Below are 22,532 nucleotides of genomic sequence, written 5' to 3' on the forward strand. Positions count from 1 at the left end.
TTTACAGCAAACCCAATCCTGCCCTCATGTTAGGCAGATTATTGGGGTTTGATCTATCCACATTCCTTGGAACATTGAATCCCTCAGAGCCTTTTATTCCTTCGTCATTCTTTAAATTTATGGATGTCAATCTAAAGTGTCAGTCATTTTCTAGCTCAATACAAGCCCGGTCATGTTACTATTGCCAACAATGGCCATTAGCTCTCCAGTCACAGGGACTGTTTGCGCTGGATTCCCAAATCTGAACACCAGAGAGCGCCAGAGGTTTATAAAAGAGTGAGCACTGACCACATACTTGGATTCTATCATCGCAGGTAGAGCACAGGTAGAGCCATATGTCGTTCATATCAAAATGTCTCAAAGCACGTTACACGGTTAATTACTTTAATATTATGTGGACATTCCACTCATGGTCCTGTTCATATTTTTATTTAATTCTTCACACATGCACACAAAGACACCTACTGACACGCACAGGTACACAGACACACACCTACACACGCACTCTCTCTTTGACGATTGCTTCAAGCTCCAGAAGCGGGGGACACGGGGTCAAATTTAAAGGGGACACGGGGTCAAATTTAAAGGGGACACGGGGGTCAAACTTAATGGTGGCCGGTTGCCATCAAGCAGAAACAAGGGGGAAGGCACACGGATATTTTAGATTTAACCATTTTACGCAGAGGGAGCTGAAAGTGTGGAACAGACTGCCCAGGGAGGCAGACACGGGAGAAAAAATGAAGGAACAATTGGATAGATATTTGTGAGAGTGGACGATTGAGAGGTATTAGTTTTGGAACTGGTTTTATGGTCCTATACTTTCCTATGTTCCACCAAATGTTATTTGGAGGTAGTAAGAACATAAAATTGCAGACTAACTGAGACTGATCGAGAGATCTGAATACTCCCCAACTTTAAAGTGCATCTTAGAATAATAATAACTGGATTTCAACTCTTTCAAAATGTACCTAAAAAGCTAATGCAGCCCAGGGACAAAACATTATCTGATTGGAGCTACTTCTGTGGTTCTTAATTTGGTTCTGGGTTGCATTAACTCGATATGTAAAGAATACAGAAACTGCCATTGAAGATGTGGGGGAGGAAAGACTGAAAGAAGCAAATAGAGGAGAAAGAGAAGGGGGGAAGAAAAAGGAGAGACACAGTGAACGGAGAGAGGAGGGAAGAGAGAAAGAGAAGGGGAAGAGATAGTAAAGAAAGATGCAGAGAAAGTGAGTGAAAGGGGTGTGGGAGAGATAAAGAGCATGTGAGAGAGTGAGATGACGCGAGAGACAAAGAGAGCGAGATGAAGTGAGGGCGAAAAAGAGAGACAGAAAGTCAAAGAGGAAGAGAAATGGGAGACAAAGAGTGAGAGAGACGGAAGAGGAAAGGAGAGAAGAGAGAGACCGAAAGTGAGAGACATGATGTGGAGATGCCGGTGATGGACTGGGGTTGACAATTGTAAACAATTTTACAACACCAAGTTATAGTCCAGCAATTTTATTTTAAATTCACAAGCTTGTGAATTTAAAATAAAATTGCTGGACTATAACTTGGTGTTGTAAAATTGTTTACGAAAGTGAGAGAGGGAGAGAGACAGAAAGTGAGAGACGGAGAGAGACAGAAAGTGAGAGAGGGAGAGAATCAGAAAGTGAGAGAGGGAGAGAGACAGAAAGTGAGAGAGGGAGAGAGAGAGAGATGAGAGAAGCAGAGAGAGTGACAGTATGGAAAGGAGTGGGAGAAAAGGAGAGGTGAGAAATCGAGGAGGGGAAGAGAATAAAAGGAGGGAAGCACTTTTTTTTTGTTTTAACTCTTTAACAGTGTAGCACCATAAACACAAACGCCCAGATTTTCCTCTTTGCAGAGCTAGCTGTTATAACATTGACCCTGCCGACTCCCCTGAATTTACATGGGGCCGCTTACCTTAATATTTTTGTTGGGCTTCCCGTGTGCAGGCACAAACAGAGCAGGGAGCCTGGCAAAGGTTTGGGGGTGGGGAAAGGTGGGGAGAGGGGGGGTGGGAGGTGATGGGGAATTGCTTCTGCCACAGGACTCTGCCCATTGTTGCAGCTTTAAGGGGGCCGGATACCACAAGGCAGGAAGAAGTGCTGTTATACCAGCAGAACCTGTCAGCGAGGGAGAGTTCATCGATTGTCCCCGCGATCAATTGCACTCGCAGGGGGTTGTCCCTTCAATTTTTAAAAATTCCTTCAGCCGGCCCTGACAACACAGGACACCAGTAAAATGGGGGCATGACTAGCGTGCAAGGTGTCAGTAAGGCGGAATTGATGGAACAAGGCATGACATCTCTCCTTCATTACCACATTATTTGGATGCGCCTGCCCGTATTTGGGTGGGTGGTTCTGACACCTGGTGGAAGTTTTTAAAAAAATTCATTCTGCGGATGTAGGCATCATTGGTGAGGCCGGCCTTTATTGCCCATCCCGAGCTGCCCTTGGGGAGGTGGTGGTGGGCCTTCTTCTTGAACCGCTGCAGTCCCGTGTGGTGAAGGTTCTCCCACAGTGCGGTTGGGTCGTGAGTTCCAGGATTTTGACCCAGCGATGATGGTGATGAAGGAATGGCCGATACATGTCCAAGTCGGGATGGTGTGTGACTTGGGAGGGCAACTTGGAGCTGATGGTGTCCCCATGTGCCTGCTGCACGCTGTCCTCCTAGCTGGTGGAGGTGGCAGATTTTGGGGGGATGCTGCTGAAGAAGTGACGCGGAAAAGATCACTTAAGGTGGCGCAGAAATGGGATAGGACCCAGTCGGCTAACACCAGAGGGAGTGTACCCCTGCCCAAAGAGGTAACAGCAACAACAACTTGCATTTATATAGCACCTTTAGCGTAATAAAACGTCCCAAACCTCCCGCTTCATGGGAGCGATTCTCAAACAAAATTTGACACCGAGCTGCATAAGGAGATATTAGGACAGGTGACCAAAAGCTTGGTCAAAGAGGTGGGTTTTGAAGAACTTCTTAAAGGAGGAGAAGAGGTAAAGAGGAGGAGAGGATTAGGGAGGGAATTCCAGAGCTTAGGGACTAGACAGCTGAAGGCACAGCGATGCACAAGAGGCAAGAATTGGAGGAGCGCAGAGATCTCGGAAGGTTGTAGGGCTGGAGGAGGTTACAGAGATAGGGAGGGACGAGGCCATGGAGGGATTTGAAAACAAGGATGAGAATTTTAAAATTGAGGCGTTTCCGGACCCGGAGCCAATGTAGGTCAGCGAGCACAGGGGGTGATGGGTGAACGGGACTTGGTGTGAGTTAGGATACGGGCAGCAGAGTTTTGGATGAGTTTATGGAGGGTGGAAGGTGGGAGGTCAGCCAGGAGAACATTGGAATGGTTAAGTCTAGAGGCAACAAAGTCATGGCTGAGGGTTTCAGCAGCAAATGAGCTGAGGCAGGGGCTGAGACGGACAATGTTACAGAGGTGGAAGTAGGCGGTCTTGGTGATGGAGCGGGTATGTGGTCAGAAGTTCATCTCAGGGTCAAATAGGACGCCAAGGTTGTGAACAGTCTGGTTCAGCCTCAGACAGTGGCCAGGGAGAGGGATGGAGTCGGTGGCTAGGGAACGGAGTTTGTGGCGGGGACCAAAGACAACAGCTTCCCAATATTTAGTTGGAGGAAATTTTTGCTCATCCAGTACTGGATGCCGGACAATCAGCGTGACAAATCAGAGACAGTGGAGGGGTCGAGGGAGGTGGTGGTGAGGTAGAGCTGGATGTCGTCGGCGTACATGTAGAACCTGACGTTTTTTTTCGGATGATGTCGCTGAGGGGCAGCATGTAAATGAGAAATAGGAGGGGGGTGCAAGGATAGGTCCTTGGGGGACTCCAGAGGTAATGGTGCGGGAAGAGAAGGCATTGCATAAAACTGAAAGTGGGGATATTGTCATTGACAATGGAGAAATGGGGGACATGTTGAACAATTACTTTGCGTCAGTATTTACAGTCGAAAAAGAGGATAGCATGCCGGAAATCCCAAGAAAACTAATATTGAATCGGGGACAGGGACTCAATAAAATTAACATAAGTAAAGCAACAGTAATGAAGAAAATAATAGCACAAAAGAGTGACAAATCCCCAGGACCGGATGGTTTCCATCCCAGGGTTTTAAAGGAAGTAAGTGAGCACATTGCGGATGCCCTAACTATAATCTTTCGAAGTTCTGTAGATTCAGGAACTGTCCCTCTAGATTGGAAAATTGCACGTCACTCCACTTTTTAAGAAAGGAAAGAGAAGGAAACCAGGGAATTATAGACCAGTTAGCCTAACATCTGTTGTGGGGAAAATGCTGGAGTCTATAATTAAGGATAGGGTGACTGAACACCTCGAGAATTTTCAGTTAATCAGAGAGAGCCAGCATGGATTTGTGAAAGGTAGGTCGTGCCTGACAAACCTGATTGAATTTTTTGAAGAGGTGACTAAAGTAGTGGACAGGGGAATGTCAATGGATGTTGTTTATATGGACTTCCAGAAGGCATTTGATAAGGTCCCACATAAGAGACTGTTAGCTAAGATAGAAGCCCATGGAATAGAGGGAAAAGTATGGACTTGGTTAGGAAGTTGGCTGAGCGAAAGGCGACAGAGAGTAGGGACAATGGGTAGGTACTCACATTAGCAGGATGTGACTAGTGGAATCCTGCAGGGATCTGTGTTGGGGCCTCAATTATTCACAATATTTATTAATGACTTAGATGAAGGTATAGAAAGTTTCATATCTAAGTTTGCCGATGACACAAAAATTGGTGACATTGTAAGCAGTGTAGATGACATAAAATTACAAAGTGATATTGATAGATTAGGTGAATGGGCAAAACTGTGGCAAATGGAACTCAATGTAGACAAATGTGAGGTCATCCACTTTGGATCAAAAAAGGATAGAACAGGGTGCTTTCTAAATTTTAAAAAGTTAAAAACAGTGGCTGTCCAAAGGGACTTAGGGGTTCAGGTACATAGATCATTGAAGTGTCATGAATAGGTGCAGAAAATAATCAATAAGGCTAATGGAATGCTGGCCTTTATATCTGGAGGACTAGAGTACAAAGGGGCAGAAGTTATGCTGCAGCTATACAAAACCCTGGTTAGACCGCACCTGGAGTACTGTGAGCAGTTCTGGGCACCGCACCTTCGGAAGGCCATATTGGCCTTGGAGGGAGTGCAGCGTAGGTTTACTAGAATGATACCCGGACTTGAAGGATTAAGTTACGAGGAGAGATTACACAAATTGGGGTTGTATTTTCTGGAGTTTAGAAGGTTAAGGGGTGATCTGATCGAAGTTTATAAGATATTAAGGGGAACAGATAGGGTGGATAGAGAGAAACTATTTCCGCTGGTTGGGGATTCTAGGAGTAGGGGGCACAGTCTCAAAATTAGAGCCAGACCTTTCAGGAGTGAGATTAGAAAACATTTCTGCACACAAAGGGTGGTAGAAGTTTGGAACTCTCTTCCACAAACGGCAATTGATACTAGCTCAATTGCTAAATTTAAATCTGAGATGGATAGCTTTTTGGGAACCAAAGGTATTAAGGGATATGGGCCAAAGGCAGGTATATGGAGTTAGATCACAGATCAGCCATGATCTTATCAAATGGCGGAGCAGGCACGAGGGGCTGAATGGCCTACTCCTGTTCCTATGTTCCTATGTTTCCTATGTTCCTATGCAGTTGATTCTCTGGCTACGACAAACATGCAGCGGCAGCCAATGACATCAAAATTGACAGGTACCGATTAAGGAAATTACATACTCAAACTGATATGAAACATCAATACTTACTGAAGCAAGGGAACATCTATAAACGCTCATACTATATTTTAAAGGGGAGTTAAGCTTGAAATATCTCCCCCTGCCCTACCAACTGTGTTGAGTACCCATGATATAATGGCTTTTCTTGTGACCTGTAATGTAATTGTATAGGCGTTGCCTTATGGGTATAATGCAACACTAATATACTATCCTGGATCTCCCAACTTCTCACGCTACATTCCCAACCACAAGCAGACAGCCTGCTGGCCTATCGTAACTAATTCCACCCTGTTTGTGGCTGCTGTAACATTGGCCTAGGGTGACTCAATCGCTGATTTCTCCCACCCTGGCTGTGGTACAAAGCACCTCCCTCCACAGGTTGGAATCAGGCATCCACTGCGTCAGGGATCAGGAATGAAGATGTGCAGCCTACCCACAACACAGCACAACACATTGGAACTCTGAAACAATGTTCCGCCCTGTCAATTATAGTAATGCCTCAAAATTAAAATTATCCTTGCATTTAAATCCCTCCATGGCCTCGTCCTCCCTTCTCCAGCCCTACAAGCCCCCCATCCTCAAACTCTGCATTCCTCTGGTTGTGGCCTCTTGTGCATTCTCCCTCCCTTCGCTCCACCGTGCTTTCAGCCACTTAGATCCCACTCCCTGGAGTCCCACCACCTCACCACTTCCCTCTCCTCCTTTAAGTTCCTCCATAAAACCCACCTCTTTGACCAAGCTGTTGGTCGCCCTTCCTAACATCTCCTACTTTGGCTCAACGTCCAATTTTTGTCCTTATGCTTCCGCGAAGCAGCTTGGGATGTTTTTCTACGTTGAAGGCAAGTTGTTGTTGTAAAGGAGATGGATCAGTGTTTTCTACTGCTGCCGTGGACTTGTCCGTAAGCCTTCTTCACCTGGGGCATTAATGACCGTATGGACCAGCATAAAAAATTGGCAAATATTCAATAATCCATAATCGTGAGTTGGTGGCGAAGACCAAAAGTCTGGCCAAAGAAATAGGTTTTGGGAAGGCTTTTGCAAGTGGGCAGAGAGTTGGTGAGACATAAGGGTTTAGACAGAGAGAGGGGCTGAGATAGCCAAGGGTTGAAGGCTCTCCCAGTGATGATGGAGCGGGGGGGGGGGGGCACGGTGGGGGGGGGGGGGTTTGGGGTGGTGCTTGGGGGATGCAAAGCAGGCCAGAATTGGAAGACCGAAGAGTACTGACTGGGACATGGGGCTGGAGAGGGAGGCTGTGGTCTGAGGCTGCGGATGGAATTGTAAACAAGGATGAGGATTTTGAATTCAGTGCACTGGGTCGGGGGGGGGGGGGGATTAGGCAGCCGGCAGAGGTCAGCAAGAACAGGGCAATGGTCGGACAGAACTTTGTATGGAACAGGATGGGGTTGGCAGAGTTTTAGATGAATTAGAGTTTATGAAGGGTGGAGCTCTGCAGGCTGGTGAGGAGACCATTGGAGAAGTAATGTCGAGCTTCGCGTGCCCCCGTGAATGATTCTATACATAAGAAGTAGGAGCAGGAGTAGCGCTGTATTGTCAGCGTCCCCCCCCCCCCCCCACCCCCTCTTTGTCTGTGAAAATCTCCCGCCCTTTCGGGGGAGCCAATCCACCCCTGTTTTTGGTCAGTTCAGGAGCTTTCTTGACGTCTAGTTCTGGTTAAAGACCGTTTCCCCAAAGCATTAACCCACTTTTGTTGTTGCATGTAGCTGACACTGGAGGGGCGACTTTAACCTAAACTGACGAAATCGGGTACAATGCTGGTTTTACACCCCGCCCGATTTTCAAGTTAATGAGGAGTAACATTGGGCAGGGCGTAAAGCCGGCTACCACCCGAACGCATGGGCGTCCCGCCCGGCGAGTTAGGTTAAAATTCCTTCCCAATGCATCTCCGCCATTTCCTGTTTTGTTTATTTCACATTTGCAGAGTTTACGGGATTTGTTACGCTAAATGTTATTGGATGTGTATTTTAAAAACCAACCCTGTAAAATAAAAGAGGGTTCATCCAAGGGGAGTATATCCAGGATTATGGTGCAGGGATTCTTGCTTTAACACGCACTGCAGGCTGGTGTCATGTGTACAAGTCTTAGAACAAACAAGTGAGACCGTGTCTATGGACTCTGCGAGCAATGCAACAAATAGGGAGGCGGAATCGCTAATTTGCAAGTCTCTGTGGCGCAATCGGTTAGCGCGTTCGGCTGTTAACCGAAAGGTTGGTGGTTCGAGCCCACCCAGGGACGCACATTTTATCTGGAGATTTAAATATTATTAATTACATGAACAGCAATTTTTATTAATAACCTTAGACTTGCACGAAATTCACTTGAACCTAGCTCTAACCAGCCGTTACCTCGCTTCGCCTCCATTCCCTTCATATTTTTTTGACAAAATATTATTTATTATCTTTAAACAGGACCGAAAAGGGAAAAAAATCCTCCTCTCAGCCACTTCAAAACCAAAATTTATTAAATGTATCTTTTTTTTTAATGTAATTACTTTCCTTCCGGTCTTTGCGCTTTTTGAAAAATACCATTTAACATAAATATATTTTGCAATTTAAAGCCTCAGGCAATTTAATATATTCGAATTATTCATTTATACCAAACTGCCCGAAGCACACATTTTTAATAAATCCTTTCGATTTAAATCTGGCGCAAAGATTAAGGGATAAAAGTTTTAGATATTTGGACAGGAAGTGATTTTAAAATTAAAAGGCTTTTTAAAAAAAATTCTTGAAACTTTAAAATGTCCTCAAGTAATTTTAAAAAAAATAATTTGACGTTGTTTTTTGATAGTTAAAAATAATATGAATGGAGTTTAAAAGAGAAATTTACCGACCGTACCGCCGGAAACATTAATGTATCTTTTTTCCGAGAGGGTTTGCTACAGTCGGGAGTTTGACGCCTAGTTTTTTGTTTAATCTCTTCACATTTAAAGTGTGTGGTAAAAGTTGAGTTTCGACCCCCATGAAAGAAAACTATCGGGTCACTTCACAGGAATATCAACCAATTCAAAGATTAAAAGATAAAAGGTCTGACTGCGTTACCCAGCTTGGTTTCAGAGACTGTAATAGGTTGCGAGTATCAGCCGAAATAGCTCAGTTGGGAGAGCGTTAGACTGAAGATCTAAAGGTCCCTGGTTCGATCCCGGGTTTCGGCAGATGTTTTTTTTTTCTTGCAGTGTTTTACGTGTGTTAAAAATAAGTAAGTCGCACACACTGAAATATGCAACAAAAAGTTTGGTTCAAAGAAATAATGTCATCAATTTTCTCATTCTTGCATCTTTCCTTAACTTTGCCTCCTAACGCTATTGGTGTTACTGGGTGTTTGTAAGTTTGCAGGAAATAAAAACAGAAAATGCTGGAAAGGAACGAAAAGGAAAGTGATAGGGTTAAAGGCAGAGGAGTGATTAAATTATAAAAAGGGGTGATGGTGCAAGGCAAAAAGAGGTGATAATCGAACAGACGTGGAGACAAAAAAATAGGACCCTGTCCACTGCCGAAACCCGGGATTGAACCAGGGACCTTTAGATCTTCAGTCTAACGCTCTCCCAACTGAGCTATTTCGGCTGGTATGCATAAAATAGAGAGAGAGATATCTGATAGGATGGACTATACGCTATCACAGATTTTTTTTCTTTTTGTTCTTTCTTTTCACTTGCTCTGTATTTGATTAAAAGCAGTTCATCTCAAACATCTTTCAGTTCTCATTAAAGGTCATCCACCTGAACCGTTAACTCTCTTTCTCTCTCCACAGATGCTGCTTGGCCTGCTGAGTGCTTCCAACATTTCCATAGAATCATACAACATAGAAGGAGGCCATTCAGCCCGTCAGACCTCTTTGGAAGAGTCCCATTCCCCAAATATTTCCACATAGGGTTAGACTGAAGATCTAAAAGCTCCCTGCTTTGATTCTGGGCTTCAGCAAATGTTTTTTTTCTGCAGAATGAAATATTTTACTTGATTTACATGTGTAAGAATAAGTAAGTCAGACACTTAAATATGCAAGAAAAAGCTTGTAAAAACAATGTCACAGGTTTTCAATTCCTTGCATCTTTGCTTAACTTTGCCTTCTAACAGTGTTTTAATCACTGGTGTTACTGGGTGTTTATAAAAACAGAAAAAGCTGGAAAAACTCTGCAAGGGAAAGGAACAAAAGGGATGATGGTATAAAAACAGAAAAGCTGGAAAAACTCTGCAAGGGAAAGGAACAAAAGGGATGATGGTATAAAAACAGAAAAGCTGGAAATACTCAGCAAGAACTGCATCTCCAGTCCTGACGAAGGTTCATCGACCTGAAACGTTAACCAAGTTTCTTTCTCCACAGAAGCTGCCTGACTAGCTGAGTATTTCCAGCTGTTTTTATTTCAGATTTCCAGCATCTGCAGTATTTTGCTTTTGATAAAGGGATGATGACAAAACAAAGCGATGATCGAACATTCGTGGAAACAAAAGACAACCCTTGTCCACTGCCGAAACCCGGGATCGAACCAGGGACCTTTAGATCTTCAGTCTAACGCTCTCCCAACTGAGCTATTTCGGCTGACATATGCAATGTAACAAGAGATGCATCTGATAGGACGGCCTCCACCCTATCACAGATCTTTTCCTATTTGTTCTTTCCCCGCCTCTCTTTTCACTTGCTCTGTATTTGATTAAAAGCTGTTCATCTCAAAACATCCTCCAGTTCTGATGAAAGGTCATCCACCTGAAACATTAACTCTCTTTCTCTCTCCACAGATGCTGCCTGACCTGCTGAGTGTTTCCAGCATTTTCTGTTTGTATTTCAGATTTCCAGTATTTTGCTTTTGCCTTATTATGTAGGAGTTATGCCACTGATCCAAGGACAGAGTCTTGGCAGCCCCAGGGCATTGTTCTCTGCCTTACATCCAGCTCTCACCAACCCGCGTAGGCAGGAGTGTGCAAATGTCTACGTGTACATTATGCAAACTGCACCCACCCTCAATTCCTCTGTCCTCGTTAACTAGCATCTCGCCTCACCTTTCTTCCCCAAGGCCCTTGAATGTGTTGTTGCCTCCCAGATCCATGTCCACCTTGCCCAAAACTTCCTGTCTGAATATCCTCCAATCAGGTTTCCACCCCTCCCACAGCACCAAAACGGCCCTGACCAAAGCCATGAATGGCAACCTCTGTTACTGTGACCACGGTATATTGTCCCTTCTTGTCCTGTTTGACATCTCTTCACCCTTTGACAAGATTAATCATCCCATCCTACCCTGGCCACTGTCTCGAGCTGAACCATGCTGTTTGCAACCTTACCTGCATAAGCATGTTCAACCCTGAGCTGAGCATCCGACCCCATAGCTTCTCCATCAAAAACTCCGCTTACTTCCACCTCGATGGCATCACCTGACCTCTGCCACTACTTCAGCTCGTCTCTTGGAATGGGATACAAATCTCCCGGCCGCTGCTTCTAACAGCCCAGGAACATAAGAAATAGGAGCAGGAGTTGGCCATAAGGCCCCTCAAGCCTGCTCCGCCATTCAATCTGATCATGGCTGATCTTCGACCTCAACTCCATTTTCCCACCCAATCCTCATATCCCTTGATTTCCTTAGAGTCTAAAAATGTATCGATCTCAGTCTTGAATATACTCAATGACTAAGCATCCACAGCACTTTGAGGTAGAGAATTCCAAATATTCATGATCCTCTGAGTGAAGAAATTCCTCCTCATCTCAGTCTTAAATGACCAACCCCTTATACTGAGATTATGCCCTCTAGTTCTAGACTCTCCAGCCAGGGGAAACATCCTCTCAGCATCTACCCTGTCAAGCCTTCTTAGAATCTTATATGTTTCAATGAGATCACCTCTCATTCTTCTAAACTCCAGACAGTATAGGCCCATTCTATTCAATCTCTCCTCATAGGACAACCCTCTCATCCCAGGAATCGATCTAGTGAACCTTTGTTGCACCCCCTCTAAGGCAAGTATATCCTTCCTTAGGTAAGGAGACCAAAACTGCACACGGTACTCCAGGTGTGGTCTCACCAAAGCCCTGTACAATTGCAGCAAGACTTCCTTACTCTACTACTCCAACCCCCTTTCAATAAAGGCCTCCATACCATTTGCCTTCCTAATTGATGTAGCTAAATCCCACTGAACACCAACATTTAATAGTTTCTCACCATTTAAAAAATATTCTGTTTTTCTATTTTTCCTATCAAAGTGAATAACCTCACATTTCCCCACATTGTACTCCATCTGCCACCTTCTTGCCCATTCACTTAACTTGTTGATATCCCTTTGCAGACTCTTTGTGTCCTCTTCACAGATTAGGAGTAGGGATAGCTGAACCTTTTATATTTCATGCTGCAGCAGCCCACCCCCCGCCCCCCGGCTTGCTCCGTGACCTCCTCCTCCCCTCCCCCCGCTTCACGAATCACCCTCCCCCATGATCCCTCTCCCCCCTTACTCTATGACATCACCTCCACCCCTTCTCCACCAGGGACTCACCATAAACTGCACCGGCTGGTGGAGGGGGGAACGAGACGGAGCAGGGTGAGGTGTGGGGTTGTGCAGAACTGGACTGGAAGAGGGTGACCAGAGACTAGGGGGTAGGAGATTGAGGGTCGGGGGACTGGGACTCCGGGAGTAGGAGATTGGGGGTCAAGGATACTGGGACTCTGGGAGTAGGAGATTCAGGGTCAGGGATATTGGGACACCGGGAGTAGGAGAGTGGGGGTGGGGGGACTGAGACTCCAGGAGTAGGAGATTGGGGGTCAAGGATACTGGGACTCTGGGAGTAGGAGATTCAGGGTCAGGGATATTGGGATACCGGGAGTAGGAGAGTGGGGGTGGGGGGACTGAGACTCCAGGAGTAGGAGATTGGGGGTCGGGGATACTGGGACTCTGGGAGTAGGAGATTCAGGGTCAGGGATACTGGGACTCCAGGAGTAGGAGAGTGGGGGTCGGGGGACTGGGACTCCAGGAGTAGGAGAGTGGGGGTCGGGGGACTGGGACTCCAGGAGTAGGAGATTGGGGGTCGGGGATACTGGGACCCTGGGAGTAGGAGATTGCGGCTCAGGGATACTGGGACTCCAGGAGTAGGAGAGTGGGGGTCGGGGATACTGGGACTCCAGGAGGAGGAGATTGGGGGCCGGGGGACTGGGACTCCAGGAATAGGAGATTGGGGGTCGGGGATACTGGGACCCCAGGAGTAGGAGATTGTCCGGTTACAGTTTAGTGAGCTCGGGCTGCAACAGCTGATTTGTAATTCTAAGGAGGGCGTGCAGGAGGGTGGGGAGCCATTAGTTGCTAGTAGTGTCTGCAATTTTAAATTTACTAACGTCAGCTTGGCACGGTTGATAGCAGTCTCACCTCCACTGTCAGTTCAAGGTCCACTCCAGGACCAGAGTGCATAATCTAGGCTGACACTCTATTGCAGTACTGAGGGAGTGCTGCACTGTCGGAGGGTCAGTACTGAGGGAGTGCTGCACTGTCGGAGCGTCAGTATTGATGGAGTGCTGCACTGTTGGAGGGTCAGTACTGAGGGAGTGCTGCACTGTTAGATGGTCAGTACTGAGGGAGTGCTGCACTGTCGGAGGGTCAGTATTGAGGGAGTGCTGCACTGTTGGAGGGTCAGTATTGAGGGAGTGCTGCACTGTTGGAGGGTCAGTACTGAGGGAGTGCTGCACTGTTGGAGGGTCAGTACTGAGGGAGTGCTGCACTGTTGGAGGGTCGGTACTGAGGGAGTGCTGCACTGTCGGAGGGTCAGTATTGAGGGAGTGCTGCACTGTTGGAGGGTCAGTACTGAGGGAGTGCTGCACTGTTGGAGGGTGAGTACTGAGGGAGTGCTGCACTGTTGGAGGGTGAGTACTGAGGGAGTGCTGCACTGTTGGAGGGTCAGTACTGAGGGAGTGCTGCACTGTCTGAGGGTCAGTATTGAGGGAGTGCTGCACTATTGGAGGGTCAGTACTGAGGGAGTGCTGCACTGTTGGAGGGTGAGTACTGAGGGAGTGCTGCACTGTTGGAGGGTCAGTACTGAGGGAGTGCTGCACTGTCGGAGGGTCAGTATTGAGGGAGTGCTGCACTGTTGGAGGGTCGGTACTGAGGGAGTGCTGCGCTGTTGGAGGGTCAGTACTGAGGGAGTGCTGCACTGTTGGAGGGTCGGTACTGAGGGAGTGCTGCACTGTTGGAGGGTCAGTACTGAGGGAGTGCTGCACTGTTGGAGGGTCGGTACTGAGGGAGTGCTGCACTGTCGGAGGGTCAGTATTGAGGGAGTGCTGCACTGTCTGAGGGTCAGTATTGAGGGAGTGCTGCACTGTCTGAGGGGCAGTACTGATGGAGTGCAGAACTGTCTGAGGGGCGGTACTGTGGGAGTGTTGCACTGTCTGAGGGGCAGTACTGAGGGAGTGTTGCACTGTCTGAGGTGCAGTACTGATGGAGTGCAGAACTGTCTGAGGGGCAGTACTGAGGGAGGGCTGCACTGTTGGAGGGTGAGTACTGAGGGAGTGCTGCACTGTTGGAGGGTCAGTACTGAGGGAGTGCTGCACTGTCGGAGGGTCAGTATTGAGGGAGTGCTGCACTGTTGGAGGGTCAGTACTGAGGGAGTGCTGCACTGTCGGAGGGTCAGTACTGAGGGAGTGCTGCACTGTCGGAGGGTCAGTACTGAGGGAGTGCTGCACTGTCGGAGGGTCAGTACTGAGGGAGTGCTGCACTATTGGAGGGTCAGTACTGAGGGAGTGTTCCACTGTCGGAGGGTCAGTATTGAGGGAGTGCTGCACTGTCTGAGGGGCAGTACTGATGGAGTGCAAAACTGTCTGAGGGGCAGTACTGAGGGAGTGTTGCACTGTTGGAGGGTCGGTACTGAGGGAGTGCTGCACTGTCTGAGGGGCAGTACTGAGGGAGTGTTGCACTGTCTGAGGTGCAGTACTGATGGAGTGCAGAACTGTCTGAGGGGCAGTACTGAGGGAGTGTTGCACTGTCGGAGGGTCAGTACTGAGGGAGTGTTGCACTGTTGGAGGGTCGGTACTGAGGGAGTGCTGCACTGTCTGAGGGGCAGTACTGAGGGAGTGCTGCACTGTCTGAGGGGCAGTACTGAGGGAGTGCTGCACTGTTTGAGGGGCAGTACTGAGGGAGTGCTGCACTGTTTGAGGGACAGTACTGAGGGAGTGCTGCACTGTCTGAGGGGTAGTACTGAGGGAGTGCTGCAGTGTCTGAGGTGCAGTACTGATGGAGTGCAGAACTGTCTGAGGGTCAGTACTGAGGGAGTGCTGCACTGTTTGAGGGACAGTACTGAGGGAGTGCTGCACTGTCTGAGGGGTAGTACTGAGGGAGTGCTGCAGTGTCTGAGGTGCAGTACTGATGGAGTGCAGAACTGTCTGAGGGGTAGTACTGAGGGAGTGCTGCACTGTCGGAGGGTCAGTACTGAGGGAGTGCTGCACTGTCGGAGGGTCAGTACTGAGGGAGTGCTGCACTGTTTGAGGGACAGTACTGAGGGAGTGCTGCACTGTTTGAGCGGTAGTACTGAGGGAGTGCTGCACTGTTTGAGGAGTAGTACTGAGGGAGTGCTGCACTGTTGGAGGGTCAGTACTGAGGGAGTGATGCACTGTTGGAGGGTTGGTACTGAGGGAGTGCTGCACTGTCGGAGGGTCAGTATTGAGGGAGTGCTGCATTGTCTGAGGTGCAGTACTGAGGGAGTGCTGAACTGTCTGAGGGGTAGTACTGAGGGAGTGCTGCACTGTTTGAGGAGTAGTACTGAGGGAGTGCTGAACTGTCTGAGGGTCAGTACTGAGGGAGTGCTGCACTGTTTGAGGGGTAGTACTGAGGGAGTGCTGAACTGTCTGAGGGGCAGTACTGAGGGAGTGCTGCACCGTCGGAGGGTCAGTATTGAGGGAGTGCTGAACTGTCTGAGGGGCAGTACTGAGGGAGTGCTGCACCGTCGGAGGTGCAGTCCTTCAGGTAAGATGTTCCAAACTAAGGCCCTGACTGCCTGCTATGGTTTTTTCATGTGCCGTAGTGCCGAGGAATGTTTGGTCCGATGGTAGTATTCGAAAGTGGGCGAGGAGTTCTGTTGGCCAACACTCTTCCTTCAAAAACAGGTGACCTGGTGATTGATCACATTGCTGTTTGTGGGATCTTGCTGTGCTGCACTTTTGCCGAAATAACAACAGCACGTCAAACTAAATTAATGGTACATGAAGTGCTTCGGGGTGTGTGTGTGAGACATGATAAGGCACGATACAAACGCCAATCTTTTGTCTTGCACCCTAGGTCCTCGCAATCGGGTCCTCGGAACAGTTTAATTCCCACACAGCGGCCAGACCTGCGATCCGGTTTGACTGCAGCGTAAAACCAGATGAGGGCAGCCAGGTGCATTGCTGCTGATGAAGAGGGATGCCTGCCCTCCAGGCCATGAAGCCTGAGAGCAGCGGAGATTTCGTAGGAAACTTGCAGTCAGCGAAGGTGCCGACAGCAACGTGCCGCATCGAACGCGGCTAATCACGAGTCTACAGGGGAACCCACCGCATACTTTATCCTTTGTCAACCTTAGCACGCCATGTAATGCACCAACCTAGCGGCGAAGATACTGTGCATGGCAGGACACACCGTATAATTAAATCATCCCAAAGGCACAATTAGTAACTAGTTTGTCAAGTGGTTTGGAACTTGGAATACAGATTTTATGGTCTCCAAAGCGCAAAAACCAACAGTTGTATTGCACCTACGAGGGAGTGGTTGGGGGGGGGTCTCTGGATCGCGATCAAGTTTGGAAACACTGGCTGACTTTCTCCCTCTTCCTAACCCAGGGGTGGTGTGGTCAATTGCAGTGTCTTGTCACTGCTGTGATCAGTCAGTCCAACACAGATGAGCCACTTAACATGGGACCATCCTGGTCTCAGTTTCTCAGTGGAACTCATAGCAGTTGCTTTTAAGGTTTTTGGTCCCATGCACTCCGCATTAAAATGGTTTCCACAGGACACAGTTGGGTGGGGGCAATTAGAAGCCCCATTGTTCATTTTAATTGCAGCCAAGTTGCTTCACCCAATTGCAAGTTGTGAAAATTCCATCGCCTGTACATAAATGCAATGACTAACGAAATGGCCTCCCTGCTCCACGTGCCTTTGCTCAAAACTCGCTCAAGCCAATCGTCGCTCTTGACAATAAATTTGAAGTGGCTCTTAACCTTTTTCTGGCTGAGCCCTACCAGAAATCTGTCAGTCTCCCGTGCCTTTTCAGCCAACCTTTAGCTCCTGGTAAAGGTTAGTAGGGGTAGTCCCAGCGGGTGGTGATGTCCCTGAAGAATCTCACACTTCTGAGTCAAACGATGTAGATTGTCCTTTAACAACTGTGCATGCCTATTGCCCTCACTAGGCCTACTTAGTAAATAGAAAAAGAAATTACACACTTAATTACATTACACGCTTGATTGGCACCCCATCCACCACCCTAAACATTCACTCCCTTCACCATCGGCGCGCAGTGGCTGCAGTGTGTACCATCCACAGGATGCACTTCAGCAACTCGCCAAGGCTTCTTCGACAGCACCTCCCAAAATCGCGACCTCTACCGCCTAGAAGAGCAGCAGGCACATGGGAACAACACCACCTGCACGTTCCCCTCCAAGTCACACACCATCCCGACTTGGAAATATATCGCCGTTCCTTCATCGTCGCTGGGTCAAAATCCTGGAACTCCCTTCCTAACAGCACTGTGGGAGAACCTTCACCGCATGGACTGCAGTGGTTCAAGAAGGCGGCTCACCACCACCTTCTCAAGGGCAATTAGGGATGGGCAATAAATGCCGGCCTCACCAGCGACGCCCACATCCCATGAACGAATAAAAAAAGCCAATCTATTTCTTGTGTGAAGCACTGGCACCTCCAGGGGCAGACCTGTACCCACCACTTCTCCGTCCTAGTGTTACACAGCTCAAAATACTCTCTCCAAACACAACCCAAGTGTGGAAGGATGAAATCTGTAACTGTGCAGCTGGTTGTTCTTCACCGTTCAAGTGGAGAAGATATGAAAATTTCACGCCCTTCCCCCCACCATTATACTCTCTGACAACAGTGACTGTTACACACCTATTATTCCCAATCCAATCGCACTGCTTCACCCCACGACAATTAGCTGATTGTTATATGTTCAAACTCGACCGAAGGCAAATAGCCCTCATTAAATACGCCCTCATGAGGCGCTGTAACACATGATGAGGGAGCAGCCAATCATTCAAATTCTTTGTGGCAGCACCAAAGCTGGATTCTCTGCTCCTGTTTGTGCCCTGGGAGGTGGGGGCGAGGGTGTGGAGGGGCTGCGAGGGTGTGGAGGGGCTGCGAGGGTGTGGAAGGGCTGCGATGAACCACCAAAAACAAGGGAGTGGCTCAAACAGTTCAAGACTTCCCCTTGGGACATGAATTGTGAAATGGTGAAAATTCCCATTCTGTAGCTGCTGTAGGAAAAGTTATAAGTTCACAGGTAAACAGCCACATCGCTAAATGATTTGCACAACCATTAGTGCAAAGCTCCAACCTGCTCCTTCTACCTGGCTTCAAAGTTACTGTAACCTTGCGTCTGATCCTCTCTGTAAAGGCAAATTAAGTTGATGCAATGCCAGCTCAGAAAGCACCATACTCTTTTAATCATTGACGCAAGCCAAATTATTAACGCACTGTTGTAAACCCTGATATAATAGCTGTGCTGTCAGCTGATTGCCCAGACTCCAGTGCCGGTAGTTGGCTGCTCTTACTAATCTGCTTTAGGTTATCACCGAATACTGGACTTTCTCCACTATTACTTGGATGCTTAATCATCGGTCCCCCCCTTTTGAAACAGATTCCATTTACCAAATCAAATAAGGAAGAGAAATGGAGTCTTGTGCTTTCTGGACCAGGGCCAACTCACATGCAGTGAAAGGAATCCTGCAGACTGCGTGTGCATGCATATAAATGCAAGTTGTTGTTGTTTGTTTGTTTGTTTGTTTGTTGTTGTTGTTGTTGAGCTAGCTTTCTGACTTGCAAATTACTGCTCCACAAACATAGATTTACATAGAATTTTCCAGCACAGAAACAGGCCATTTGGCCCAACTGGTCTGTGCCAATGTTTATGCTCCACACGAGTCTCCTACCACCTTACTTCATCTAACCCTATCTGCATATTCCTATTCCTTTCTCCCTCATGTCTTTATCTAGCTTCCCCTTAAATGCATCTATGCTAGTCGCCTCAACTAATCCTTGTGGTAGCGAGTTCCAACATTCTAACTACTCTTTGAGTAAAGAAGTTTCTCCTGAATTTCTTATTGGATTTATTAGTGACTATCTTATATTTATGGCCCCTGGTCTTGGACTCCCCCCACAAGTGGAAACATCTTCTCTACGTCCACCCTATCGAACCCCGTCATAATTTGAAAGATCTCTATCAGGTCACTTCTCAGTCTTCTAGAGAAAAGAGCCCCAGCCTGTTCAGTCTTTCCCGATAGTTGTACCTCTCTCAGTTCACGTAAACGCCAGCACAATTTACATTCGCAGGTCAGGGAGTACAAGGAGTCCAGCTAGATTTTTGTTGGAGGGATGGGAGAATCTGTCCTATTTACTAATTAGTTTATATATAAAGACCTGAGCTTCCTCCAGCGGTTTAGTGTGTAAATGCGCTTGCCTGGTTTGGTACTGAGTCCTACAGGTCAGGAAGGTCCCAGGTTTAATTACTGTGCGGAGTAAGCTGATCCCAGCCACAGAAGAAGCCGATTGCTAAAATTGTTCCCTGCGTTCTCGAGTTGGGAGGGGATTTTTTCGACACTGCTCCCTTACTGTGAAATGCAGCATCAGTGAGTGTCGGGTGCAGACAGGATGGAGCTGTGATGCTCTCCACAGCTCAACACTCACGCCTGGAATTTCCGCCAAGGTTCTCTGGTGGGAGAAGGAAGGAAGTCCCCCACCCTCGGGAGAAGAGCTATAAAATGGCCATTTCTCTGAGGAGGTTCTGCTAATCTCCCGCCAAAGTTTTAAAAAATATGTTCGCTCTTGGGATATGGGCGTCACTAATATGTATTGCCCATCGCTAGTTGCCCTTGAGAAGGTGGTGGTCAGCCACCTTCTTGAACCGCTGCAGTCCGTGTGGTGAAGGTGCTCCCACAGTGCTGTTAGGGAGGGAGTTCCAGGATTTGGACCCAGCGACGGTGAAGGAACGATGATATATGTCCAAGTCAGGATGGTGTGTGACTTGGAGGGGAACTTGGAGATGATGGTGTCCCTATACCCCTTGTCCTTCTAGGTGATGGAGGTCGTGGGTGTAGGAAATGCTGCCAAAGAAGCCTTGGCGAGTGGCTGTAGTTTCGGCAGGAGATCGGGAGAAGCCATTGGAAATTCGAGGCTCACACGTGATGAACGGACACTTGTCCTGAGCATCAGGGCCTCCAGCCCTTCCACACTGACACACAGTTAAAACTTCCCAAGGCTCCAAAGTTTAAAACTTGGATCATCGGAAAATTTGGCCTCAAGCTTCCAAAGACAAAGCTGAAAATCCAAGTTCTTGGTTAGGATTGGAAGAAACAATTCTTCCCTTGACAACTACTGATAACGGGCAAGATTATAATCCAATCCCAGCTGTTTGATAGCCAAACTCTACTGCTTTAGTCCTCACTTGTCAAGTAGCAACCAAGCACATCTAGAGCAGTGTTGACATGACACAGCTGTGCTCACGGTTTGGGGTTTAACACATACACAAAATGGTTGGCTTCTTTTTTAGGTCAAGTAGATTATATCAGTATATTTAACTTGGTCTCGTGTGCATTTAAGGAATTAACAGCCACTTATAGAGATTTCTCTTTATCTGTAATTTGTTTACAGAACTTAACCGCCCTCACGCTGCCTTCTGTAATACCCAGCGTTTGCCAAATGCTACAAAAATCCCTCGTACCTGCTGTTAAAATGGAGGCACACACATTGACTTAGTGCCCCTGAGAACCAAATCTTGTCCCCGCCGCTTCCGGGAATTCCCACCGGAAGTCATGGACGGGGATGGTGGTTGGGGGGGGTGCTGGTGCACAGAAAACATTGGCCCAAATATCAGCCGGGGTGGGGGGCATATTCAAATGCTATGCAAATGATGTAAACATGTCACACAGCATAATTTGGCCCCTAGCAACAGCTGAGGCAAAAGGGGACGCCTGTGCATTTCTTGTTAAAGGAGTAATATTGGGCAGGGTGTAAAATCAGTGTTCCACCTGATTCCATGCGTTTCCCAGTTGGCGAGTTAGGTTAAAATGACCCCCCCTCAGAGTCAAATTGTTGGGGCAGTTTCTGGACCCACCAGAAACCAGCTCCGGATTGAATCCCTTTAGAATTATAAAGTGGAGTCAGAAAATATACAGATCCCGACAAAATGTTTTGAATCTAAAAGGTGCTGATCTCCCCTTTGTATTATTTACTCGTGGGCGGTCTGGAAGCTGTCGGATTGTCATAAAAACCCAACTGGTTCACTAACGATCTTCCGGGACGAAGACCTGCCGTCCTTTCCCGGTCTGGCCTGTACGTGACTCCAGTTCCACACCAACATGGTTGACTCTGAAGTGGGCTAGCAAACCACTCAGTTGTATCAACTGCAGCGGTTCAAGAAGAAGGCCCACCACCACCTTCTCAGGGCAACTGGAGATGACCAATAAATGGCCTTGCCAGTGACGCCTACATCCCGGGAATACATTTTTTTTAAAGTCTGGAGCATGGTTGAAATGTTTAGTTGTGTGGAGCCTGGGCTGTCCCCTTAAGATCATTGCTTAGCTACTTCCTTTGGGGAAGTGGTCTAAGTAGCCAGATCCTGAAATGAATTACAGGCTAATTGTTGTTGCTAGGGGAGAGGCCAGGTTATCTGAAGGTCAGGGAAAAAAACCCCAGCTAGAAAAGACTGGCTTTCTTGTTCCGCTATTAACTACCTCAGTGCAAACTAGGGAGAAAACCAGGGGTTGCCAACTCTGGTTGGACGTATTCCTGGAGGTTTAATCACATGGCCCCCTGCCTCCAACCCCCTCTCCTCTACACTTCCACCATCGGTCACCCAACACGTCCATCCTCGTGACGCACCACCTTCCCACACCAATTGGAAAGCGAATACTCTTCATCATCGTTCATTACCAAAACAACCTTTTTTTCCCCATCTCCAATATTTTTAGAACCAATAAATGAAAAGTGTTGAAATAAAATGAAATAAAAAGCACAATTTTTTTAATGCCCCTATGATTTTTCTCCCAAGTTTTTGCTCACAGCATGTCCTAGAGATTAATCTTCAATTCCTGGAGACTCCAGGACAATCCTGGAGGGTTGGCAACCCTGGAGCAAACCTGGGCCCTTCTGGCTGGTAGGACTAGTACCCTGATGCAGCCCTACACAGGGATAAGCTCCTGCTCAACAGACTTCAAACGGGGTCATTTTATGAAATTGAGTTCCCAGTCTAGCGCCTTGCTCCCTAGGAATGCATATCAGGAATTCCGGAGCATGCTTCCCATGCTTTTTTTCTCCTGGGGGAGTGGGATAGCACCTGAATTCCCAGGATGCGCTCCTGATGAGGGAGGCACCAAACTCACAACATCACCGCGAAAATATGACTTATTTTCAAAAAATTGTTTCATTGCATTGATTCCACTTTGTGGGTGAGTCCAGAAGAAGGATAAATAAATACAAGATAGCCACTAACTGATCAAATAAAGAATTCAGGAGGAATTTCTTTGCACAGTGAGTGGTGAGAATGTGGAATTCGATGCCACAAGGAGTGGTTGTAGCAGAGAGCACTGACACATTTAATGGGAGGCTTGCTGCATACATG

General features: G+C 47.5%; 4 non-coding genes across 4 annotated transcripts; 2 read left to right on the forward strand and 2 right to left on the reverse strand.

The window, feature by feature from the left end:
• The first annotated feature begins 7,924 nt into the window (after positions 1-7,924).
• On the forward strand, positions 7,925-7,998 carry trnan-guu (transfer RNA asparagine (anticodon GUU)). The gene has a single exon. It is a non-coding gene; the product is annotated as a tRNA-Asn (tRNA).
• An 846-nt stretch (positions 7,999-8,844) lies between these two features.
• Positions 8,845-8,917, forward strand: trnaf-gaa (transfer RNA phenylalanine (anticodon GAA)). Its single transcript has one exon. It is a non-coding gene; the product is annotated as a tRNA-Phe (tRNA).
• Positions 8,918-9,253: 336 nt separating this feature from the next.
• trnaf-gaa (transfer RNA phenylalanine (anticodon GAA)) lies at positions 9,254-9,326 on the reverse strand. The gene has a single exon. It is a non-coding gene; the product is annotated as a tRNA-Phe (tRNA).
• A 900-nt stretch (positions 9,327-10,226) lies between these two features.
• On the reverse strand, positions 10,227-10,299 carry trnaf-gaa (transfer RNA phenylalanine (anticodon GAA)). The gene has a single exon. It is a non-coding gene; the product is annotated as a tRNA-Phe (tRNA).
• Positions 10,300-22,532: the final 12,233 nt, after the last annotated feature.

The sequence above is a fragment of the Heptranchias perlo genome, chromosome 17, assembly GCF_035084215.1.
Source record: "Heptranchias perlo isolate sHepPer1 chromosome 17, sHepPer1.hap1, whole genome shotgun sequence".
Lineage (NCBI taxonomy): Eukaryota > Metazoa > Chordata > Chondrichthyes > Hexanchiformes > Hexanchidae > Heptranchias > Heptranchias perlo.